Genomic DNA, 23,893 nt, shown 5'->3' with positions numbered 1-23,893 from the left:
TGGCTGATATACATAGAAACACCTGTGGGTGGGGGGCAGGCTCCCTTCAATTTCAGTTCATGTGCCTGCGTGGCGTTTGCAGGTCACGTTGCAAGCTACACAGCAGGGGAACAGCTGGCGTTGCTGAACCCCACTGACACATTGACTGGTGTTTTTCTCTGTGCAGATTGCATGTCCGGGCAGAAACTGGCGTTGTTTGAGCCCAGGGTCAGCAGGAGGAGGAGAGGAGCAAAGTGTAGGCCGAAGCCTGCACTGGTGGCAGCTTTTGGTCGGTTGTGCCAGCGTGGCTTGTGCTGGACACGATGCCGGCTACACAGCGGGGGAACAGCAGGCGGTGCTGAACCCCACTAACACATTGGCTGGTGTTTTTCTCTGTGCAGCTAGCATGTCCGGGCAGAAACTGGCGTTGTTTGAGCCCAGGGTCAGCAGGAGGAGGAGAGGAGCAAAGTGTAGGCCGAAGCCTGCACTGGTGGCAGCTTTTGGTCGGTTGTGCCAGCGTGGCTTTTGCTGGACACGATGCCGGCTACACAGCGGGGGAACAGCTGGCGGTGCTGAACCCCACTAACACATTGGCTGGTGTTTTTCTCTGTGCAGCTAGCATTTCCGGGCAAAAACTAGCGCTGTTTGAGCCCAGGGTCAGCAGGAGGAGTAGAGGAGCAGAGTGTAGGCCGAAGCCTAGTTGAACCAATTTCAAAGGTTACCTTTAACCCCCCCCTCAGGTGTTGCAAGGTACAAGAGCCACACCTTGTGCAGCATTAATGCTGCACAAGTAAAAGGTTGCTCTATTTGTTTTGCTCCTTGCACACGCTGACTAAAACACGTACACTATTTAGCCCATTATACTGTCAAACAGTTGTGGAGGCGTGACTTGTCTTTTTAACGAGACGCAGCACAGGTGTCAAAATTTGCACCTAGGTACTGGGCGCAGATTCCTGAGCGTTGTTATTTGCTGTACAGGAGTCTGCGCTATTGTGATCCCTTGGCCATGCGCTGTGAGCGCTTCCTGTCTTCTGACCTCATTTCATGTCGGCCGTTGCGGTTAGCGATGGACATGAATCCCAGACCCACAGTGTGTTTTCAAACAATCACACTACGTGGCTGGGATTCGTGGCCTTGTGCAGTAAATAGGTTTGCCGCTTACACATGTCCTTACACCGGCTCCAGACTGGGCGGCCTCAGCTGATCCCTTATCGCCTACCACGGCCAGGAGGCCGCACAGTCTGAAGAAGGCGGAAGGAGATGAGTTAAGACAGGCGAACATATGCACTGCTCGTGCCCATAAACCACACCCTCGCTGACAAAATAAATATGACAACGAGGGGCGTTGTTTCTAGCAGGGCGGATGCACAGGCGCAGCCAGCTAACCATGATGACAAAAGACGGGAAACGCTACCAAGGGGGGTGCTGCGTATCATTACAAAGGAAAGTCACACCTCAGGGACAGTGGAATGGTCTCAATGAGACACATTTTGTACGTGTTGAGTTCCACGTGGGCAAGGAGAAAAAGTCAGCCACCTTGTACAAATGCAGCAGTACTGCTGTACTAGGTGGCTGTTATACATAGAAACACCTGGGGGGGTGGGGCCAGGTTCCCTTTTAATTTCAGTTCCTGTGCCTGCATGGCGTTTGCAGGTCACGTTGCCGGCTACACAGCAGGGGAACAGCTGGCGTTGCTGAACCCCACTAACACATTGGCTGGTGTTTTTCTCTGTGCAGCTAGCACTTCCGGGCAAAAACTAGCGGTGTTTGAGCCCAGGGTCAGCAGGAGGAGGAGAGGAGCAGAGTGTAGGCCGAAGCCTGCACTGGTGGCAGCTTTTGTTCTGTTGTGCCAGCGTGGCTTGTGCTGGACACGTTGCCGACTACACAGCAGGGGAACAGCTGGCGGTGCTGAACCCCACTGACACATCACCTAGTGTTTTTTTCTGTGTAGACAACACTTCCAGGTGGCAACTGACAGTGTTGAAACCCAGGGAATCAAAGAGGAGCAGAGTGTAGGCCGAAGCCTGCAGTGGAGCAAGTTGAAAGGGAACCTTTAACCCCCCCCCCCAGGCATTTGTTGCTGAAAGAGCCATCTTGTACAGCAGTAATACTGCACATGGAAAATGGTGGCTCCGAAAATTATGCTCCTTGCAAACGCTGAAGTACACACTCATATAATGTGTCCCCTCACACCGTCAAACCATCCCGGAAGTGGGACTTTCCTTTGTAATGTGACACAGCACAGCCGTCATTCCAACCCCCTTGGTGCCGGGCACCACCTCCTCAACGTTGTTTGGTTCTGTCACGGAGCCCGCACTGTAATGTTATCCCTTGGCCATGCACAGTTAGCGGTGCCCGTCTTCTGACATCATGTAGGTGTCAGGCTGGCAGTGCCTGTGCGTCCAAGCTGCCCGAGATCCAACCTTGCAGTGTCATCTAATGTAGTCCCACTGCGGGCCAGGGATCCATGGGCATGCGCAGTGCATATCATCGCCTCTCACTCACCTCCTTCCTGCTTCTTCAGACTGTGCGGCGTCACGGCCGTGGCATGCTATTAGGGATCAGCTGACGCCGCCTAGTCTGAAGAAGCGTGAAGAAGGGGAGTGAGAGGCTAGTATATGCACTGCGCATGGCCATGGATACCAGGCCCACTGTGGGATCACATTAGACGACACTGCGAGGTGTGATTTCGGGCAGCGTGGACGCACAGGCGCAGCCAGGACGACAACAAATGATGTCAGAGGACGGGCAGCGCAAACTGTGCATGGCCAAGGGATAACATAACAGCGCAGGGTCCATGACGGAATCAAACAACGCTAAGGAGGCAGCGCACGGTGCCAAGGGGGTAGCAATGACGGCTGTGCTGTGTCACATTACAAAGGAAAGTCCCACCTCCGGGACGGTTGGACGGTGTGAGGGGACACATTACATGAGTGTGTAGTTCAGCGTTTGCAAGGAGCATAATTTCAAGAGCGACCTTTCCCTTGTGCAGTATTAGTGCTGCACATGGTGGCTCTTTCAGTAACAAACGCCTAGGGGGGGGGGGGGGACAGGTCCCCTTACATTTTAGTTGTGCCAGCGTGGCGGTCGCATGACACGTTGCCGGATACACAGCTGGGGATCAGCTGACGTTACTGAACCCCAATAACAGAGGAGCGACTGTTGACTGTGCACACAGCACTTCCAGGCACCAACTGGCGGTGTTAGAGCCCAGGGACAGCAGGAGGAGCAGATTGGAGGTATTGCCGCACACACAGCTGGGGATCAGCTGACGTTACTGAACCCCAATAACAGAGGAGCGACTGTTGACTGTGCACACAGCACTTCCAGGCACCAACTGGCGGTGTTAGAGCCCAGGGACAGCAGGAGGAGCAGATTGGAGGTATTGCCGCACACACAGCTGGGGATCAGCTGACGTTACTGAACCCCAATAACAGAGGAGCGACTGTTGACTGTGCACACAGCACTTCCAGGCACCAACTGGCGGTGTTAGAGCCCAGGGACAGCAGGAGGAGCAGAGGAACAGAGTGTAGGCCGAAGCCTGATTGGAGCAAGTTGAAAGGAAACCTTTAACCCCCCCCCCCAAGACGTTTGTAGCTGAAAGAGCCATGTTGTGCAGCACTAAGGATGCAAAAGGAAAAGGTTGCTCTTTTAATTATGCTCCTTGCAAACACCGAAGTAAACACTAAAAATGTGTCCCTTTATACCGTTAAACCGTTCCGGAGGTGCGAATTTCCTTCGTAATGGGACACAGCACAGCTGTCATTCCTATCCCCTTGATGCCGTGCGCTGCCTCCTCAGCGTTGTTTTAAGCTGCCACGGAGCCTGCGCTGTTCTGTTAGCCCTTGGCCATGCCCAATTAGCGCTGCCTGTCTTCTGACATAATTTGGTGTCAGGCTGTCAGTGCCTGTGCGTCCACGCTGCTCCAGATCCCACCTCGCAGTCTCATCTAACGTAATCCCACTGCGGGCCTTGGAACCATGGGCATGCACAGTGCATAACCTCGACTCTCACTCCCCTCCTTCCCTCTTCTTCAGACTGTGCGGTGTCACGGCCGTGGCATGCTAGGGATCAGCTGACGGCGCACAGTCTAAAGAAGGCGGAGGGAAATGAGCGAGAGCCCGAGGGGAAGATATGCACTGCGCATGCCCATGGATCCCAGGCCCGCAGTGTGACTCAATCAGAAGACACTGCGAGGCGGGATCTCGGGCACCGCGGCCGCACAGGCGCAGCCAGCCTGACACCAAATTATGTCAGAAGACAGGCAGCGCAAATAGGGCATGCCCAAGGGATAACAGAACAGCGCAGGCTCCGTGACAGCTTAAAACAACGCTGAGGAGGCAGCGCATGGCACCAAGGGGGTAGGAATGACGGCTGTGCTGCGTCACATTACGAAGGAAAGTCCCAGCTCCGGGACGGTATAACGGTATCAGTGAACACATTTTATAAGTGTTAAGTTCTGCGTGTGCAAAGAGCTAAAAAAAAAGAGCTACCTTTTCCTTGTGCAGCATTACTGCTGCACAAGATGGCTCTTTCAGTAACAAACGACGGGGGGGGGGGGGGGGGACAGGTTCCCTTACATTTAGGTTGTTGTGCCAGCGTGGCGGTCGCAGGACACATTGCCGGCTACACAGCTGGGGATCAGCTGACGTTACTGAAACCCAATAACACTGGGTCGTATGTTTTTACTGTGCAGCCTGCACTTCTGAGCCGCAACTGGCGGTGTTGGAGCCCAGGAATAGCAGTTCAGGTGGTAGAAAGATGAACACAGCAGGAGACCTGGATGACACCCAATTACTTAATCAGGCAGAGGAGTGGCAAATTCCTGCGAGATCCAGGCCTGGTTCATTTTCAGGAAAGTAAGCCGGTCAACGTTATCGGAGGATAGTCGCATGCGACGGTCTGTTAGTACACCACCTGCGGCACTAAAGACACGTTCCGATAAGACACTAGCCGCAGGGCAAGCCAGCACCTCCAATGCATACTGGCTTAGCTCTGGCCATGTATCCAGCTTAGAGACCCAAAACTTGAACGGGGAAGAGCCGTCTGGGAGTACAGTAAGAGGGCAAGCCATGTAGTCTGTCACCATCTGACGGAACCGTTGCCTCCTGCTGACTGGAGCCGCCGGTGATGGTGTAGACATTTGGGGCGGGCACACAAAAGTGTGCCAGAGTTGTGCCATACTGGGCTTGCCTTGGGCAGAGGCACTGCTTCTGCTCCCTCTTTGGGCAGAGCCTCCCCCACTGCCTCGACGCACTGAGCTGCTTTGTAAAGCACTAGCAGCACTCCTCTCAGTTGGACAGGAGAAGATGATGGAATTCACCAGTGTGTCGTGGTACTCCCGCAATTTACGCTCCCGGGTCAACGCAGGGATGAGGTTTTGGACGTTGTCCCGGTAGCGAGGATCGAGGAGGGTGAACACCCAATAATCAGGCATGTTGAGAATGTGGTCGATGCGGCGGTCGTTTCTCAGGCACTGCAGCATGAAATCCACCATGTGCTGCAGAGTGCCAACCGGCCCAGAAACGCTGTCCCCTGCTTGAGACATGATCTCTGCCCGCTCGTCATCACCCCACCCTCGCTGTACACACTGACCACTGGACAATTGTGTCGCTCCCTCCTCTGGACGGAGCTCTTCCTCCTCCATTGACTCCTCCTCATCCTCCTCACAAATTGGCCCCTGCGTACCCCTTTGTGAGGAACCACGTGGCGCTGACTCTCCAGAAGCTGATGGAAAAGGTGACTCCTCATCCTCCACCTCTTCCACCACATCATCCCTTAACCCTTGCAAAGTTTGCTGAAGCAGGCAGATAAGGGGGACAGTCATGCTGACTAGTGCATCATCTGCACTTGCCATCCGCGTGGAATAATCAAAAGGACGCAAAACCTGGCAGACGTCCTTCATAGTGGCCCACTCTGTGGTTGTGAAGTCTGATCGGCGCTGACTGCGACTTCTTTGCGCCTGATGCAGCTGGTACTCCATAACTGCTTGCTGCTGCTCACACAACCGCTCCAACATATGTAACGTGGAATTCCACCGGGTAGGTAGGTCACATATGATGCGGTGTTCCGGAAGGCGGAATCGGCGCTGCAGAGCAGCAATGCGGGATCTGGCCAAGCTGGAACGCCGCAAGTGAGCACACTCTAGGCGGACCTTGTGCAGCAGGGCATCAAGATCCGGATAGTCCCTCAGAAAACTCTGCACAACCAAATTGAGCACATGTGCCAGACATGGGATGTGAGTGAGGTTGCCAAGGGCCAAAGCTGCCACCAGATTTCGGCCATTGTCACACACTACCATGCCTGGCTGGAGATTCGCTGGCAGTAACCACACATCGCTCTCCTGCTTGATGGCATTCCAGAGCTCCTGCGCTGTGTGGCTTCGATGCCCCAATGAAACTAGTTTCAAGACGGCCTGCTGACGTTTGGCCACGGCTGTGCTCATGTCGGTCATAGGTAAACGTTCACGGGTCCATGTGGAGGTGGACTGTGACGGATCCTGCAGAGAGGAATCAGAGGAACTGGTGTAAGAGGAGGAGTCGATGCGTACAGACTGGATTCCTGCAATCCTTGGAGTGGGCAGGACACGTCCTGCGCCACTCGCACGATCTGTACCTGGCTCAACAACATTAACCCAATGGGCAGTGAGGGAAACATATCGCCCCTGTCCATGCTGACTGGTCCACGCATCGGTGGTGAGGTGGACCTTGCTACTGACGGCGTTCAGTAGCGCATGTTTTATGTTTGCCTCAACATGCCTGTGCAGGGCAGGGACAGCCTGCCTGCTGAAGTAAAAGCGGCTGGGCACCTTGTACTGTGGGACTGCCAATGCCATCAAGTCACGGAAGCTGTCAGTCTCCACCAGCCTGAACGAGAGCATTTCCAGGGACAACAGTTTGGCAATGCCTGCATTCAGAGCCTGTGCTCGGGGGTGGTTGGCCGAGAATGCCCGCCTTTTCTCCCATGCCTGTACTACCGATGGCTGTAGAGTAGACTGGGAGTGTGAGGATGACTGGGAAGGTGGTGCTGTGGGTGGAATTACACAAGGTCTCTGGGAGGAAGCCAAACCAGCTGTGCGTGAGCTGGAGGAAGAGGCAACACGAGCTGAAGAGGTGGTAGCTGCCGCTGTTGGTTGGCCTACATCTTCAGTGTGTTTCTGTAACTCCACCGCGTGCCTGGTCCGCACATGTTTCCACATATTTGTGGTATTGAGGTTGGTGACATTTTTCCCTCTTTTTACTTTATGATGACACAGCTTGCATTTGACAAAACAAATGTCATCTGCAACTGTGTCAAAAAAGGACCAGGCACTGCAAGTCTTGGGAGCGCCCTTTTTGGCTTTGGAAAGAGACAGGCTCCTAACGGGTGCCAAAGTGGAGGCTACAGGCTCCGCAGTCTTCCCCCTCCCTCTCCCTCTTTGGCCCGTAAGAGGAAGCTCTTCCTCTGAGCTGCTCCCACCACCTTCCTGTTCCTCACGCCACGATGGGTCAAGGACCTCATCATCTCCACTACCCTCTGCCACCAACTGCTCCTCCTGGGTAGTCTCAGCAGCACAGTACGCACGAGAAAGCGGCACCTGAGTTTCATCATCAGATGCGTACTGCGCTGTGGTCACTGGAGGCACTGGCCCACCTGCCTCTTCAGAGTCAGAGAGAAAAAGGTGTTGGGCATCACTGCACACTGCCTCTTCTTCCATTTCTCCAATGCTGCTTGGCTGGCCCCCTGTTTCCAAGCCAAGAGATTCAGAGAACAGAAGTAGAGACGGCTCCTGTCCTGGGCTCTCTGACTGCCTGGCCAATTTGGCAGGTGGTGAAGAGACAGATGGCTGCTCTCCAGTGCTCTGTGCCTGAGAGGATGTGGCACTAACTGAAGTCGATGCCGAGGCGTTAGCTGCCATCCACCCGACAACGGCTTCAATTTGGTCTTCACGCAGCAGCGGTGCACGGCGCTCTCCGACAAAGCTGCGCATGAAGGACTGTTCCCTGCTGAAACTGAGTGACGACGAGTCACCGGCGCCCGCAGCAGGCACAGAATCACCACGTCCTCTCCCTGCTCCTCTCCCTGCTCCGCGCCCACGCCCACGTGCCTTACTCCCTGCCCTCTTCATCTTGGTTGACAGATAAAGATAAGCAGAAAAGTACTAAGGCCTTAGTGTGCTTATTCCTGTAATGCTCCTCCTAACAGGTGTAAGAAACACTAATGTTGTAAATTGTGGACTAAACTTTATTATTTTTCAAATGTGGCCTACACAAGTGTAAGTTGTGTTTGGTGAACTTAACCTTTTTTTTGGTGCAGATCGGGCTACAGAGCTAGTTTAAATCACACGGAGACCGTGCAGACAGCCGTAAACGGCGCTGCAAGGCCAAGAAACCCTCCTCTAGGTTATCCTATATAGTGTTTTTCCACTATTTAGCTGGATACAAGTGGAAAGACACTAATAGGAATTTTTTTTTTCAAATTTTAAACTGGCTGCACTATTTGAAAAAAAGGAAATTGTTTTTCAAGGTATGAGGCAGTAACGCACCCTGAGCTGAATCCAACCGGCTATGGCTGCACACAGACTACAGGGCGAGCTGGGCTCACACGGAGACCGTGCAGACAGCCGTAAACGGCGCTGCAAGGCCAAAAAACCCTCCTCTAGGTTATCCTATATAGTGTTTTTCCACTATTTAGCTGGATACGAGTGGAAAGACACTAATAGGAATTTTTTTTTTCAAATTTTAAACAGGCTGCACTATTTGAAAAAAAGGAAAATTTTTCTCAAGGTATGAGCCAGTAACGAACCCTGAGCTGAATCCAACCGGCTATGGCTGCACACAGACTACAGGGCGAGCTGGGCTCACACGGAGACCGTGCAGACAGCCGTAAACGGCGCTGCAAGGCCAAAAAACCCTCCTCTAGGTTATCCTATATAGTGTTTTTCCACTATTTAGCTGGATACGAGTGGAAAGACACTAATAGGAATTTTTTTTTTCAAATTTTAAACAGGCTGCACTATTTGAAAAAAAGGAAAATTTTTCTCAAGGTATGAGCCAGTAACGAACCCTGAGCTGAATCCAACCGGCTATGGCTGCACACAGACTACAGGGCGAGCTGGGCTCACACGGAGACCGTGCAGACAGCCGTAAACGGCGCTGCAAGGCCCAAAAACCCCCCTCTAGGTTATCCTATGTAGTGTTTTTCCACAATAGAGCTGGAGACTGGTGGAAAAACACTAATAGGAAATTTGAGAAAAAATGTGCAGCAGGCTGCACTAAGAGCAAAAAAGAACAACTGTGTGAGGCAGTGTGAACCCCCCCTGAGCTGAATACAACCGGGTATATGGCTGCACACAGACTACAGAGTGAGCTGCACACACACACACACAGAGACCTTGCAGAACGCTGTTAAAACAGCGCTGCAAGGCAAGAGCAAGGTGAACAGTGAAGAACACACAGCGTTTTGCTAAATTAGCCTTTGGAAAGGAAAATAAAGCAATTAGCTAGCTCAACTGGCCCTCAGTTAGAACACAGCGTCCTGTCCCTAACTGAAATCACAGCAGAGTGAGCGCAAAATGGCGGCAGCGCTTTTTTATAGTGCAGAGTGACATCATTTCAGCAGCCAATCCAAGCCTTGCCAGTACTTACATGCCCACCATGCTAAACAGGATGTGCCCACACTTTCATTCATTCCTCATTGGCTGCTGCGTTCAATTTGAATTCTGGGAACTTCCGATTCCGGTATCCGATACGCGGGAAGTATCGGAATTCAGTATCGGAATTCCGATACCGCAAATATCGGCCGATACCCGATACTTGCGGTATCGGAATGCTCAACACTAGTCATTATATGTGGGGGGCTGCCTTTTCCTTTGGGGAATTTCTCTGAGGCAAGGTAGGCTTATTTTTCTATCTTCAGGGCTAGTTAGTTTCTCAGGCTGTGCCGAGTTGCATAGGGAGCGTTAGGCGCAATCCGCGGCTACCTCTAGTGTGGCATGATAGGATTAGGGATTGCGGTCAGCAGAGTTCCCACGTCTCAGAGCTCGTCCTATGCTAGTAACTATCAGGTCACTTTGTGTGCTCTTAACCACTAGGTCCATTGTGGTTCTGAATCACCTGTTCATAACAGTGGCTGTGCAATATGCTACGTGGGCTGTGTTATATGCTACTTGGCTGTGGTATATTTCTCTGCTGTATCTGTGCATCATGAATCGTGGTATGTATTAAAGAGGGTGGCCTACTGAGAATCTTTTGCCCGGGGCCCTCAAAAACCTGGAGCCGGCCCTGGCTTCACTGATTGGTCACACCTGACCGGCCGCAAACAATCAGTGACAGGTGCAGTCCGGCCGTGAATTGCCGCGGAATTTGAACCACGCTTTGCTAATTGGTCGCGCCCGGCCGGCCAAATCCTGTGTACAAAGTATTGACACCCCTGCAATTCTGTCAGGTAATACTTAGTTTCTTCCTGAAAATGATTGCAATCACAAATTCTTTGGTATTATTATCTTCATTTAATTTGTCTTAAATGAAAAATCACAAAAGAGAATGAAGCGAAAAGCAAAACCTTGATCATTTCACGCCAAACTCCAAAAATGGGCCAGACAAAAGTATTGGCACCCTCAGCCTAATACTTGGTTGCACAACCTTTAGCCAAAATAACTGCGACCAACCACTTCCGCTAACCATCAATGAGTTTCTTACAATGCTCTGCTGGAACTGTAGACCATTCTTCTTGGCAAACTGCTCCAGATCCCTGATATTAGAAGGGTGCCTTCTCCAAACTGCCATTTTTAGATCTTTCCACAGATGTTCTATGGGATTCAGGTCTGAACTCATTGCTGGCCACCTTAGAAGTCTCCAGTGCTTTCTCTCAAACCATTTTCTAGTGCTTTTTGAAGTGTGTTTTAGGTCATTGTCCTGCTGGAAGACCCATGCCGTGACCTCGCAGGGAGACCCAGCTTTCTCACACTGGGCCCTACATTATGCTGCAAAATTTGTTGGTAGTCTTCAGACTTCATAATGCCATGCATACAGTCAAGCAGTCCAGTGCCAGAGGCAGCAAAGCAACCCCAAAACATCAGGGAACCTCCACCATGTTATACTGTAGGCACCATATTCTTTTCTTTGAATGCCTCTTTTTTCTCCTGTAAACTCTATGTTGATGCCTTTGCCCAAAAAGCTCTACTTTTGTCTCATCTGACCAGAGAACATTCTTCAAAAGCGTTTTAGGCTTTTTCAGGTAAGTTTGGCAAACTCCAGCCTGGCTCTTTTATGTTTCGGGGTAAGAAGTGGGGTCTTCCTGGGTCTCCTACCATACAGTCCCTTTTCATTCAGTCGCCAACGGATAGTACGGGTTAACACTGTTGTACCCTCGGACTGCAGGGCAGCTTGAACTTGTTTGGATGTTAGTCGAGGTTCTTTATCCAACATCCGCACAATCTTGCATTGAAATCTCTTGTTAATTTTTCTTTTCCGTCCACATCTAGGGAGGTTAGCCACAGTGCCATGGGCTTTAAACTTCTTGTTGACACTGCGCACGGTAGACACAGGAACATTCAGGTCTTTGGAGATGGACTTATAGCCTTGAGATTGCTCATGCTTCCTTGGTTTCTCAAGTCCTCAGACAGTTCTTTGGTCTTTTCTTTTGTCCATGCTCAATGTGGTACACGCAAGGACACAGGACAGAGGTTGAGTCAACTTTAATCCATGTCAACTGGCTGCAAGTGTGATTTAGTTATTGCCAACAACTGTTAGGTGCCACAGGTAAGTTACAGGTGCTGTTACACAAATTAGAGAAGCATCACATGATTTTTTGCACAGTGCCAATACTTTGTCCACCCCCCTTTTTTATGTTTGGTGTGGAATTATATCCAATTTGGCTTTAGGACAATTCTTTTTGTGTTTTTTCATTTAAGACAAATTAAACGAAGATAATAATAACAAAGAATTTGTGTTTGCAATCATTTTCAGGAAGAAACTGAGTATTATCTGACAGAATTGCAGGGGTGTCAATACTTTTGGCCACAACTGTATAAATTGCATTATTCTGAAAACTTCATAAATAAACTACATACATATTCTAGAATACCCGATGCGTTAGAATCGGGCCACCATCTAGTTATACCATAAACACATAAACACACACTACAACCGCATATTCGTATCATACTACAATTGTTGTTTTCGGGGGAAGGTATATGGCAGTCCCTGTCCCACCCTTACAGCTTCACAGCTTCACTCTCTATGAATGTCATCGATCGTAAGTGATTTATCAGAAATAAGAGCTATATCAATACTTTTCCCTGCCTCTCTGCATCACTTCACTATCTATCAATATCAAACTGCTCTCTTTAATCAGTGTGAGAACTGTTTGATAATAGCAGAAACCAATGTGACAGTCATTGTCACTGAATCTGCGGAGAGGCTGGGAATATTCCTCTAATAAAGTAACACTATGTCCAAACACTGGTGCTTCCTGACCACTAACAATCGGTCACTAGTTTGCCCTTCATAAGAAACATAAGTGAATAAGCTTTAATTGCAATAAAATCAATTACCTTTTTCTGATCTCTGGTCTTTATAAATATTAATTTGCAAGGAGGGGTGGTGTGTGGGCTGAGCATGGCTGCCTTGCAGCTTTGGAATCTTGGTTTTGACTCTTACAAAGGGCAACATCTGCATAGAGACACTAAGGCTGACCATACACATTAGATGGCTGTCTACTGAACGATGCTTTGGATGATCATTCAGCCGACAGCCATCTAAGCTGACAATCCCATAAACAGGAGTACTCGCTCGGCCAAGTTCTCCTGTGTTCTTCGTGAGAAAACCACCAGCTGACATGTTGTCTGGCAGCTTATCTCAGGATGAACAATGATATTGGCAGTCCGAAATCGGACATACCTCTCCCGACCATCAGTCAGCTGGTGCCCCCATACACATTAGATTGTAGGCCTAACCTGTCAATAGTTAAGTCGACTTTATTCATATGTGTATTGTAGCCCCAAAATTATATATGTGTGTGTCTAAATTGTGAGCTGAATCGGGGACAGGGACTATTGGAATGGTGACAATCTCTGTAAAGAAATTTTGTTTTTTAAGTGAGCACTCACACTTAAAATGACACAGTCTGAATGAGTTCCCTTCAATGTGATATTGTAAAAAGATTTAATTTATTTATTTTACTTGTACGACATTTGCTTCTGTAACTCATTCTTCATATTTTCCCACTTTGACTGATAGGCCTAACAGAATTGTCCTTTTCAGTGTTTAAATAGAAAATTCTACTTAGCTGAATATAAAGACAGTTGAATAGATTCACATGATTTAGTTAATCAGAAGAGATTGCCTTTCTGTGTTCATGAATACCTAAATAAAGAGATTCTCCATATTTCTGAAGTAATCTGATTAATGGGATTTTAGCTGGAGGTGAAATTGCTAACAAGGGATACAATGCACAATTCTTATACATGTTAGTATGCAAATTGCCTCTTCAGAGAAAAAGAGGACTCTATGGGGCACCTATTGGAAGTAGCGATCCTACAAGTCACAATCAACCCTTTAACGAGTCGTGCAATATGACTTAGGATAAAAGCCAAATCAGTATCTCAACTCGCAGACACGGTGTTTCGGGCTGTTGGCCCTCGTCAGTGCGAAGCATGAGAACTAATTTGGCTAGGTGAGAGGCTCTGGATTGAGGTCTAAGGGGTAAGGTTTCTCCTTGTGGAGAGTGACATATCAGCTCTATTTTGTCAAGGTAAGGAGGCTTATTCGCCGTGCAAATCTCCTCTGGGAAATTACATGTTAGGAAAGTGATAGATCCTCTTTAATGACAAAGACATTTTTACCTTAAAGTCACAGTCCAGGGTATGTAAAAAGAAAAAACTAAGGGCATGGCAGTTGATGAAATTAGAACACAGAATTAATGCTCACCTTTTCAAACCCCCACATTTCTAGCACTGCAACTTCATTGGTCACATGGTCATGATTAAGGGAGCCTAGTCTCCAGAAACGCGTTGAGATTCTTACCCATATGGTTGTGCTGAAGTCTGTATCCTCCATGTTTAAAGTTTGTTAATAAAGAAAACGCTTTTTTACGGACTCGGTGAAGCTGGACATTTCTTTCTTTTTTTGGATCTTGCACGCCTGGACACAGCGGGTCCGTGCTCCCGAGGTTTGGTTGCTGAATCACGGGTGAGCTGGTTTATGTTCCTTCTTACTGAATGTGGCAATACCTCATATGTGGATATACAGTACTGTTTAACCACACAGCGAGACTCAGGAGGGAAGGAGTGCTATTTGATTGATGGAGAACAAATTACTGTAGAATCATTTCAAAGCCCATATTCAAAGCCCCTAAATGCCGGAAGATCAGAATCCCCTTAAAGTGACCTCATTTTGGAAATTACACCCCTTTGGGAATATATCTAAAGATGTAGTGACGATTTTGACTTCATAAGTGTTTTTCAGAAACAAGCAGCAGTGGATGTTGCTGAGTGAAAATTGCAAACTGATGTTGTTGTGACCAGTACGTTGCAGTGACCAGTACATTGTAACGACCAGTACATTATGCCCAGCTCATGATTCTGGAGACAAGTGTGACACCCCAGGAAACCGGTTGTTACAGTGATGTTACCTTCTTTTGCCTGGAAGCAAGGAAGGGAGAGCTCTGAACCCGGTTTAGGGGAGCTTCCCTAGATATATATATTCTGGCTTGGAGGAGGAGTTAGTTAGTTGGAGTCTGGAATGAGTTGGTGTCAGACAGACAGTGAATTCAGTTTGGAGTCTGGAGTAGAGAGAGAGTGAGCAGAGGAGCTGGGGCCGTGCAGCCACGTGGTGCTGCAGCTAGAGGCCAGAGAGGAAAAGCAGACTGGTTGCATCTGTAGAAAGTGCCAGAGTGGAGAAGCACAGGAGAAATAAGGAGCGGGAAGGGAGCTGCGACTGAGCTCATTCCATGCTGGAGCGCAGGAACCGGGCACCGGGAGCCTGAGGCTGTGTGTAACTGTATGTCCCATAGCAGAACCTGATGGCAGAAGATTCTAAGTCATCTGTCCGCACCCACACCTGAAGGTACAGCAACATACAGAGCCTGGAGTTGTGATAGAGACCCTGTATAAAGGCTCGCGTTGCCTACCATGCGGGTTCTGTCTTAAGACAGGGAAGAGAGAACATTGTGTGGAGTCATAGGCAGCATGGGACTAACCTCAAAGCGCAAGAAGGAAGGCTTTCTAACCTCATCTGATAAAGGAATCCATAACTGCTTCCAGGTTGACTCGACCTCACTAACACCTGTTACCAGTACCCTGGACTGTGGCTGTAACCACCAGTAAACAGGTAAAGAGACTACAACCTTGCGTCCTCTGATTATTTCTGGCATCACACTATCTTTGCTAAATACATCGGAAGCCGTGGGTCGCAGCTTCACCTGTTGGAAGCCATACTATCCTTGCTGCAGTGCCATCGCTCCCCAGAGGACCCCTTTAAGCAGTGTTGGTCACCCCTGACCAAATACCACAGGTGGCTTCACGAACATTCGTATTCCTAAAACCCTCTTTAAAGACCTTTCCTTTAAATTTGGAAGCCCAGGGCCACAGACCGGGTCGCTGCTGCCTTGACTTCCCCTTTAATGACCACCAGACCCAGTACCGAGTACCCCTATGCCCTGGCTGGGGCTCTCCACGTACCGGTAATTTAGGCTGGCTCTCAATGCTACAGAAATGCCAAACATGTGGTTTAGGCACACTGTGGGGCTCAGAAGGGAGGGGGGCATTTGGATTTGGGAGCGCAGAATTCATTAGATTTCTATTGGGGGGGTACAGCGCCTTTGTCCTACCAGTACCATGGAAGCCCCCTATATTTCCATTAACAGAAGACGGACCTGAGTGTTTTTTTTATGGATTGAGTTGAAGCTTCTATTAGGAACATTTTACATAGCATTTTGGATCACATTTATCTGGCACTCTTTGCTGAGCACTTACTTTGGGATTTCGATTTTAATTTCCAAGTGACGTGACTAAGATGAAACCCCCGAGGGATCCATTCGTTATAATGAGGCAGCAGAATTACTCTTGACTCCGTCTGGCCTCTGTTGAGCATTATCCTACTTTTTAGAAGTGCACAAAACTGTTGCAGACCCAACTTTTTTGCATTCCTAAAAAGACGTATGTCACCAGAACACAATTCCAGATCGCCCGATCCACAGTGCCTCCACCTGCCTCATTATAGGGAATCTTCCACTGGGTGTTCTGTCTAAATTACATAATTCAGAGATTTACACAGAAAATCTAGTGTAAGTGCTTAATGCAGAGCTCAGAATAAATATGAGCCGAGACTTATTACGTTCTTTTTGATTTTTTTTTATTGTCGTGTAGCGTGTGGTAAAATTGATAAGGCAACTTTATTCTTCAGGTCGGTACAATTACAGCGATGCCAAATTTATATACTTGTTTTATGTTTTGCCAATTTTACACAATAAAAGCTATTTTATAGAAAAAATAATTGTTTTTTGCATCGCTTTATTCTGAGAGCTATAACTTTTTTTTATTTTCCACTGATTGAGCTGGACAAGATGACGTTTTCATCAGTACCAATTTTATTTCCATTTGACTTTTTGATCGCATTTTATATTCCACTGAAAAAACAAAGTTTTTTTACTTCATTTTTATTATTATTTTTTTTACGGTATGCCTAAGAGGAGTTAACTAGTGGGACTGTTTTACAGGTCAGGTCGTTTTTTTTTGTTTTTACATAAATATGCGTATTTATCAGTTTAATATTTTTTCTTCTTTTTAAATTTATTTAGTGATTTTTTAATAGTTTAAAAATGAATTTTAACTTTTTTTTTTACTTAGTCCCTGTATGGGATGTCAATTTTAATTTTTCTGATCACTGGTCTCATGTATTGCAATACACATTTATTGTTTTGCATGAGACCTGTCAGTTTTACACTTTCAGATCGCTTGTTAGACTTAGCTGCTGGCAGAGTCTAACAGTCCATCACAGCTGGCAGACTCAGAGATCATTATGTGACCTCTGGTTGCCATGACATCGCTCGGCGACCCCCTCCTGTGATGTGACCACATCTCATCATGGGGCATTGGAGAGATGAGGGGAACATCGTTCTCGCTCTCACTATCTTCTAACTGTTGCAGCATCTAGAAGATAGAAAACGGTCAAAATTATTGGGACCCACGGTGGGGATGGGGGGAGGGGCTGTTTTTTCTTTTTCTTTTTGTTTCTTTTTTTTAGGTTGAGTTTTAAATTTTTTTGTTGGATATCATTGCCTGTATGTACTACTATGCTTTTAATAAACAGAGTTTAAAAAAAATAAATAATTGGGACCAGATTCAGTCAGGTCTCATTGATGCCACCTGTAAGAGCTACTGCTCTGCATCGGAATTGCAGAGCTTGCAGGACCCTGGGGGTCCTGATTCCTGAGCGCTGCGAGCCTGCCAATTGTAGAGAAACGTTGGTGATGCCAACAATTATCTACATTGGGTGGTTGGGAAGCGGTTAATGATAAGAATAACCCCTTAATGAATTTGGGGAACTGTATTATTATTATTATTATTATTATTTATTTATATAGCACCATTGATTCCATGGTGCTTTGAGAAGGGGTTACATACAAGTTACAGATATCACTTACAGTAAACAAACTAACAATGACAGACTGATACAGAGGGGTGACAACCCTGCCCTTGCGGGCTTACATTCTACAGGATTATGGGGAAGGAGACAGTAGGTTGAGGGTTGCAGAAGCACAGGTGTTGATGAGGCGGTAGCTTCGGTAGTGATGAGGCGGCAGTGGGGTCAGTGCAGGCTGTAGGCTTTCGTGAAGAGATGGGTTTTCAGGTTCCATCTGAAGGATCCGAATGTGCTTGATAGTCGGACGTGTTGGGGCAAAGAATTCCAGAGGATGGGGGATATTCGGGAGAAGTCTTGGAAGCGGTTGGATGAGGAGCGAATAAGTGTGGAGGAGAGAAGGAGGTCTTGGGAGGACCGGAGATCACATGAGGGAAGATGTCGGGAGATTAGTTCAGAGATATGTGGAGGAGACAGGTTGTGGATGGCTTTGTAGGTCAGTATTAGTAATTTGAACTGGATACGCTGAGGGAATGGGAGCCAGTGAAGAGATTTGCAGAGGGGAAGAAGCAGAGGAGTAGCGAGGAGAGAGATAAATTAGTCGGGCAGCAGAGTTAAGAATGGACTGGAGAGGTGCAAGGGTGTTAGCAGGGAGGTCGCAGAAAAGAATGTTGCAGTAGTCAAGGCGGGAGATGATGAGGGCATGCACAAACATTTTAGTAGATTGATGGTTGAGGAAAGGATGGATTCTGGAGATATTTTTGAGCTGGAGGCGACAGGAGGTGGAAAGAGCTTGGATGTGCGGTTTGAAGGACAGGGCAGGGTCGAAGGTTACTCCGAGGCAGCGGACTTCCGGTACGGGGGAAAGTATGATGTCATTGATTGCGATAGATAGGTCAGGTAAGGAAGATCTATGGGATGGAGGAAAGATGATGAGTTCAGATTTGTCCACATTGAGTTTGAGGAAGCGAGAGGAGAAGAAGGAGGATATGGTTGATAGGCACTCTGGGATTCTGGACAGCAGAGCGGTGACGTCTGGGCCAGAGAGGTAGATCTGAGTGTCATCAGCATAGAGGTGGTACTGGAATCCATGGGACTTTATGAGTTGCGCTAAGCCAAGTGTATAGATGGAGAAGAGTAGGTGTCCTGTATCAGTGTCATGCTCTTTCATGTGTATGGGGAACGACAGCACCTTCTCTGCCAGGAGAGAAGCTGGGCGTTCTGCAGCAGTCCAGAGAGGGACTGCTGTGCTGAGGTGAGTCATGTGCTCAGCAGCGGCTCAGAGAAAGGCTTGGCAGGAACAGATAGTGCGCAGCAGGGACCAGTGAGTGATGTGGCCCCCAAGCATCCATACAGCACAGGCTGGCCAAAAGAAGAAAGCACTACTGCAATAATTCACACCATCCAAATAATAAGAAAGTCATAAAGAATTATAAAATAATAGCATGATAATTTTATTGACACACCTTAAACATCTCAAACAATTAAAACATAATTAAAATCCAAAAAACAAAAACCATGTGACACTCAGGAAAAGATATATAATAACAGTATCTAGTATACCCCGTAACCTGAACTAAACCAAATGGCTCATGAGGTGGTGTAGATACGACCCTAGATGGAAAAAGACATGGGTAACCCCATGTGATAAAGAACCAAACTCCATTTATAGCGAGGGGTAAGCAACTTGACCAAAACAATAGCCATAAGGCCAGGCAAAGTGCTAAGGTTTAGAGGTAAGCAGAAAGGGTTAAATGCCCCAATAAGTACACATAGAGAGAGGTGAAACCTCTTAAATATAGAATCTGGTGTGAAGGTCAATGTCCATACAGCACAGGCCCGCGCCCCAGCACCGCCACTGCTGACAGAGACTGTGAGAAGAGACATGCAGGGTGCCTGTTGGTCGGAGTGAAGTATGAAATGATCCGGGCTAGTGAGTACTGTGTGCGTGCTGCTAGAGAGAGATCAGGTGCAGCACCCCACCGGAGAACCACTGCGCCAGTGGTTGTCGGTGCTTCAGTCTTGGCAGGAGCAGGCCGAAGGCAGAATAGAGATGAGTGCAGCGTGCCCAGTAGCTGACAGAGATCGAGGTGCCTTGTGCTTCATGACCATGAGTACAGCGCAAGTGCCGCAAAGAGAGAACCCAGTGCTGGATAGACTTGCGTAGCCCACCTTACCAGCTCATGCTTTCCCACTCACGGAAGACCCTGGCTTCACCAGTGTATATTTGCAGACCATGTTGGGCTCGTATAGGACTGTGGCCCATACCCTTGTCAGCCACTGCAGTATAAGGACTAGGCTCAGTGGAAGGTACCGGAGACCGACCACTGCTGCCAAAAGACGAGGCATTTTTGCCCACAGAACCTTGCAGGAAAAGACACTGTACCAGCCGTTGCTGGCGCTAAAGAGCTCACAGCAGGAGTTACGGTTTGAGGAACTCCTGACACCTCACCTCACCATATCCTTTGCCATTTTTGCTGTTTAATCCACTGTTTAACCCATTACCTCCCTGCGTGGAGTATACCCCTATTAATAAACCTGTTAACCCTTGCTCTGCCTGCTATCCGTCATTGCATCCCGCGCACCTGCCCAGAAATGTTACTCCAGGTTGGTCCCCACCAGCCCCTCCCCAGCACTGCCCATCTTGATGGACGTGGCTCAAAGTGGTGGGAAAACAATAAAAGTCACAATGTTTTAGCACAACTTTGTATTGTGCAAAAAATGTTGTGTTTTATGCCAGATTCTGGTGTAAACTCTTTGATGAATCAGTCATAGTCTGTTGTTTTAATTTGGACTCCAGTTATTATTTCTCAAAGAACTGTAATGCATTGCATTAGAAATGCAGTGTGAAAAAATTAAACATAAATGTCTGCTGCATCTCTATATACATATTGCCAAAGATTGTGTAAGTTTCCTTTTAGTGAAAAAAAGTTAATATAAAGATGAAGGTAATATGAAATATGATCTGTGCAATACATTAATATATAAAGGTTTCTATCTGAATCTGCATACAGTAAAAAGTGTTATTCTTGATTTATTTGTACATATAGCCAAGTTGAATTAGGGTACTTTCAAGGTACCTTCACACTAAACGACGCTGCAGCGATCCAGACCCGGATCGCTGCAGCGTCGCTGTTTGGTCGCTGGAGAGCTGTCACACAGACTGCTCTCCAGCGACCAACGATGCCGGTAACCAGGGTAAACATCGGGTAACTAAGCGCAGGGCCGCGCTTCGTAACCCGATGTTTACCCTGTATACCATCCTAAAAGTAAAAAAAACAAACGCTTCATACTTACCTTCGGCTGTCTGTCCCCGGCGCTGTGCTTCTCTGCTCTGGCTGTGAGCACAGCGGCCGGAAAGCAGAGCGGTGACGTCACCGCTCTGCTTTCCGGCCGCTGTGCTCACAGTGAGTGCAGGAAAGCAGAGCGCCGGGGACAGACAGCGGAAGGTAAGTATGAAGCGTTTGTTTTTTTACTTTTAGGATGGTATCCAGGGTAAACATCGGGTTACTAAGTGCGGCCCTGCGCTTAGTAACCCGATGTTTACCCTGGCTACCAGTGAAGACATCGCTGAATCGGTGTCACACATGCCGATTCAGCGATGTCAGTGGGAGAGCCAGCGACCAAAGAAAGTGCTGGCCTTCTAGCCCCGACCAACGACATCACAGCAGGATTCTGATCGCTGCTGCGTGTCACACTGAACGATATCGCTAGCCAGGACGCTGCAACGTCACGGATCGCTAGCGATATCGTTTAGTGTTAAGGTACCTTTAGGCGTTTCAACTGCGGCTCTTAATTGACTGCCAATTGGCTACATGCAAGTCAGTCGGTGATTGCTTAATAGTATGAGCGTTCCATACACACTCATTAGTATGATCTGTGATCATAGAACATCATGTTATCAGTATTACATCACCTGTTCACAAAAATGATATATTGTTAATAACAATTATTATGTATGACTAAAAATCATCAGACCCAATAAATGAGATGTTGGGTGTCCAGAAAGCTAATCTGGAATGAGGATTCCGACAAATTGTTTCCAAACATCTGCTGGTCTAAATGGGCTTTAAGCCTTATAGCTGTCCAGAGCTGCAAAGGTGGTACATTATGAAAATGTTCTGTGTTAACATATTTTTTTGGTTTAACTGCAGCCTTGTATAAAATCACAGATACTATATTATCATACATGATGGACCACAATAGTTATGCATCAAATGAAAACTTTAAAGGTATAGATAGTATTTTAGAATAGAAGTGTAATCATTGAGATTGGAAATCAGCCAATACCATATCCACTTAGCAGAGGTTTAGCAAATTAAGCAAAGCAAAATGGATGCAGTCAAGCCCATTTTTCATGTTCATTTGTTCCTCTTTCACCAGAATGACATTTAGTGAAAAGCCACTTATACATAATTGAAAGTCAAGTTGTAGATAATTATTCATAAACCAATAAACATTTTAGGATGTTAAAACTTTAATAGTATTTTCTCTTGTTTTTCTAATTTGCACTGTGCTTTTTCTTCAGGTTTTGCCAGACACTGTGTAATGGAAGTGCAATCATTCAAGATGATGTATAATTGAAAAGCAGAAGAGCAGGACTGTAGGGTTTGTTACAAATAATAATATTAAAACTAACTTAATATTTTAAAGGAATGTCTTACACCACAGCTTTTAGCTTGTAAAGCTTGAACTCTAATTTTTACTAACACTATGAAGGAGCTTGCAGACAGCCGTTTCTGAGAGCACTGATTTTTTTCTTTGTAAGACTTTGACTAATCCTTAGTGATGAACGAACCAGAGAAAGTTAAGGTTCGGCAGGTACTGCCGAACTTGAATTAAAAGTTTGGTTCGGGTCCGATTTTGACCCTAAACTCAATAGAAGTCAATGAGGACCCGAACTTTAGTGCTATAAAATTGCTGTAAAATGGTCGTAGTAAGGGCTAGGGGCTGCAAAAAAAAAGCAAAATTAGGGAAACAGCAGGACAATTGCCCTGCAAACAAATGTAGATAGAAAATAGAGTGATGTCTCCCCTATTTTTGTTAACCAGGTGAAGGAATGCAGACAGCTGGGGGCTGGTGTATTTTGGGAAGGGGCCAATATCCATAAAGGTTCCCAGCCTATTAATATCAGCTCACAGCTGTCCGTTTTGTCTTTACTGGTTACTAAAAAGGGGAAGTCCCCAAAAAATGACATGGGGTCCCCCATGTTTTTCATAACCAGCAAAGGCTAAACAGACAACCATGCTTGTGGTCATTTATCAGTCCAGCACTGGCTCTGTACAGCATGAGAAACAGCTGCTGTTAACTCAAGTGACTTTACAGTAAGGTTACCGCAGTTCAAAGGCCGGTTCACACAGAGCTTGCCATGAGAACCGCCTCCTGTGACCTGAGGTAACCTTAATGATGTCACCGCTGTTCTCACTCTAAGCTCAGTTCAGTGTGTTCTGGCTGACATGGTGAGTGGTCACCTTACTGGGGTCACCGCTCACCATACCATCTGGATGTAGCAGATTCGGGGATCGCCGTGGGACCTCATCATTATGAATTAATGGCAGACAGGAGAGGACTACTTTGATATTTTTATGTTAATAAATGAGTAAAAGAGGGTAATTGGTCACTTAAAGGATTTTTCTTTGTGTGCGTTTTTCTTACTATATATGGGGGTGTTTGATTATGGGGGTGTTTGATTATGGGGGTGTCTGATAGACTCCTCTCCATTACTAACCTTTGGGCTTGATGTCAACAGATATTACACAGCTGACATCAATCCCATAAATTATGACCCAACACACGCTATCTGTCAAATGTGCAAAAAACTCAGTAGAGTCAAAAGTTGCAATAATTTGAAAACTACATGCATGACCCATCACATGCTCGATCAGCATGGCTTTACTGTTGGAATCTCACTGCGCAAAACTGAAGACTAGGGTAGTTCGCCAACCACCGCCTATCCTATCAACCCCATGTGCTGCTTCTTCCTCCTCCATCACAATGCCAAGTGTTCTCACACAGGTGTCAAGCTGCAGAAACTACACTTGTTTACCCTCTACAGTGAAAGCTCGTGAACCGTTACAAAAGTAGACATAACTGCTGGTTTTGTGTTACCTAGCACAACACATCTATCTCAATCCACCACAACATCTCCACCTGCACCTCACTCAAAGTCCAGTAGTTTGTCCTGTTGTCCTTACTCCATCCTCTCTCAGCACAGCAGTCAGCCCTCAGTCCTGCAGTTGTGGTCACGTAAAAGAATGTTTCCTCCGACACATGCCAAAGCTAAGAGCTTGAACTCCACCATCTCCAATCTGTTAGCCATGGAAATGCTGCCTTTCCACCTGGTAGATACAGAC

The sequence above is a fragment of the Ranitomeya imitator genome, chromosome 1, assembly GCF_032444005.1.
Source record: "Ranitomeya imitator isolate aRanImi1 chromosome 1, aRanImi1.pri, whole genome shotgun sequence".
NCBI classification, from domain to species: Eukaryota; Metazoa; Chordata; class Amphibia; order Anura; family Dendrobatidae; genus Ranitomeya; species Ranitomeya imitator.
The sequence above is the reverse complement of the archived record's forward strand: the minus strand, read 5'-3'. Positions refer to the sequence as shown.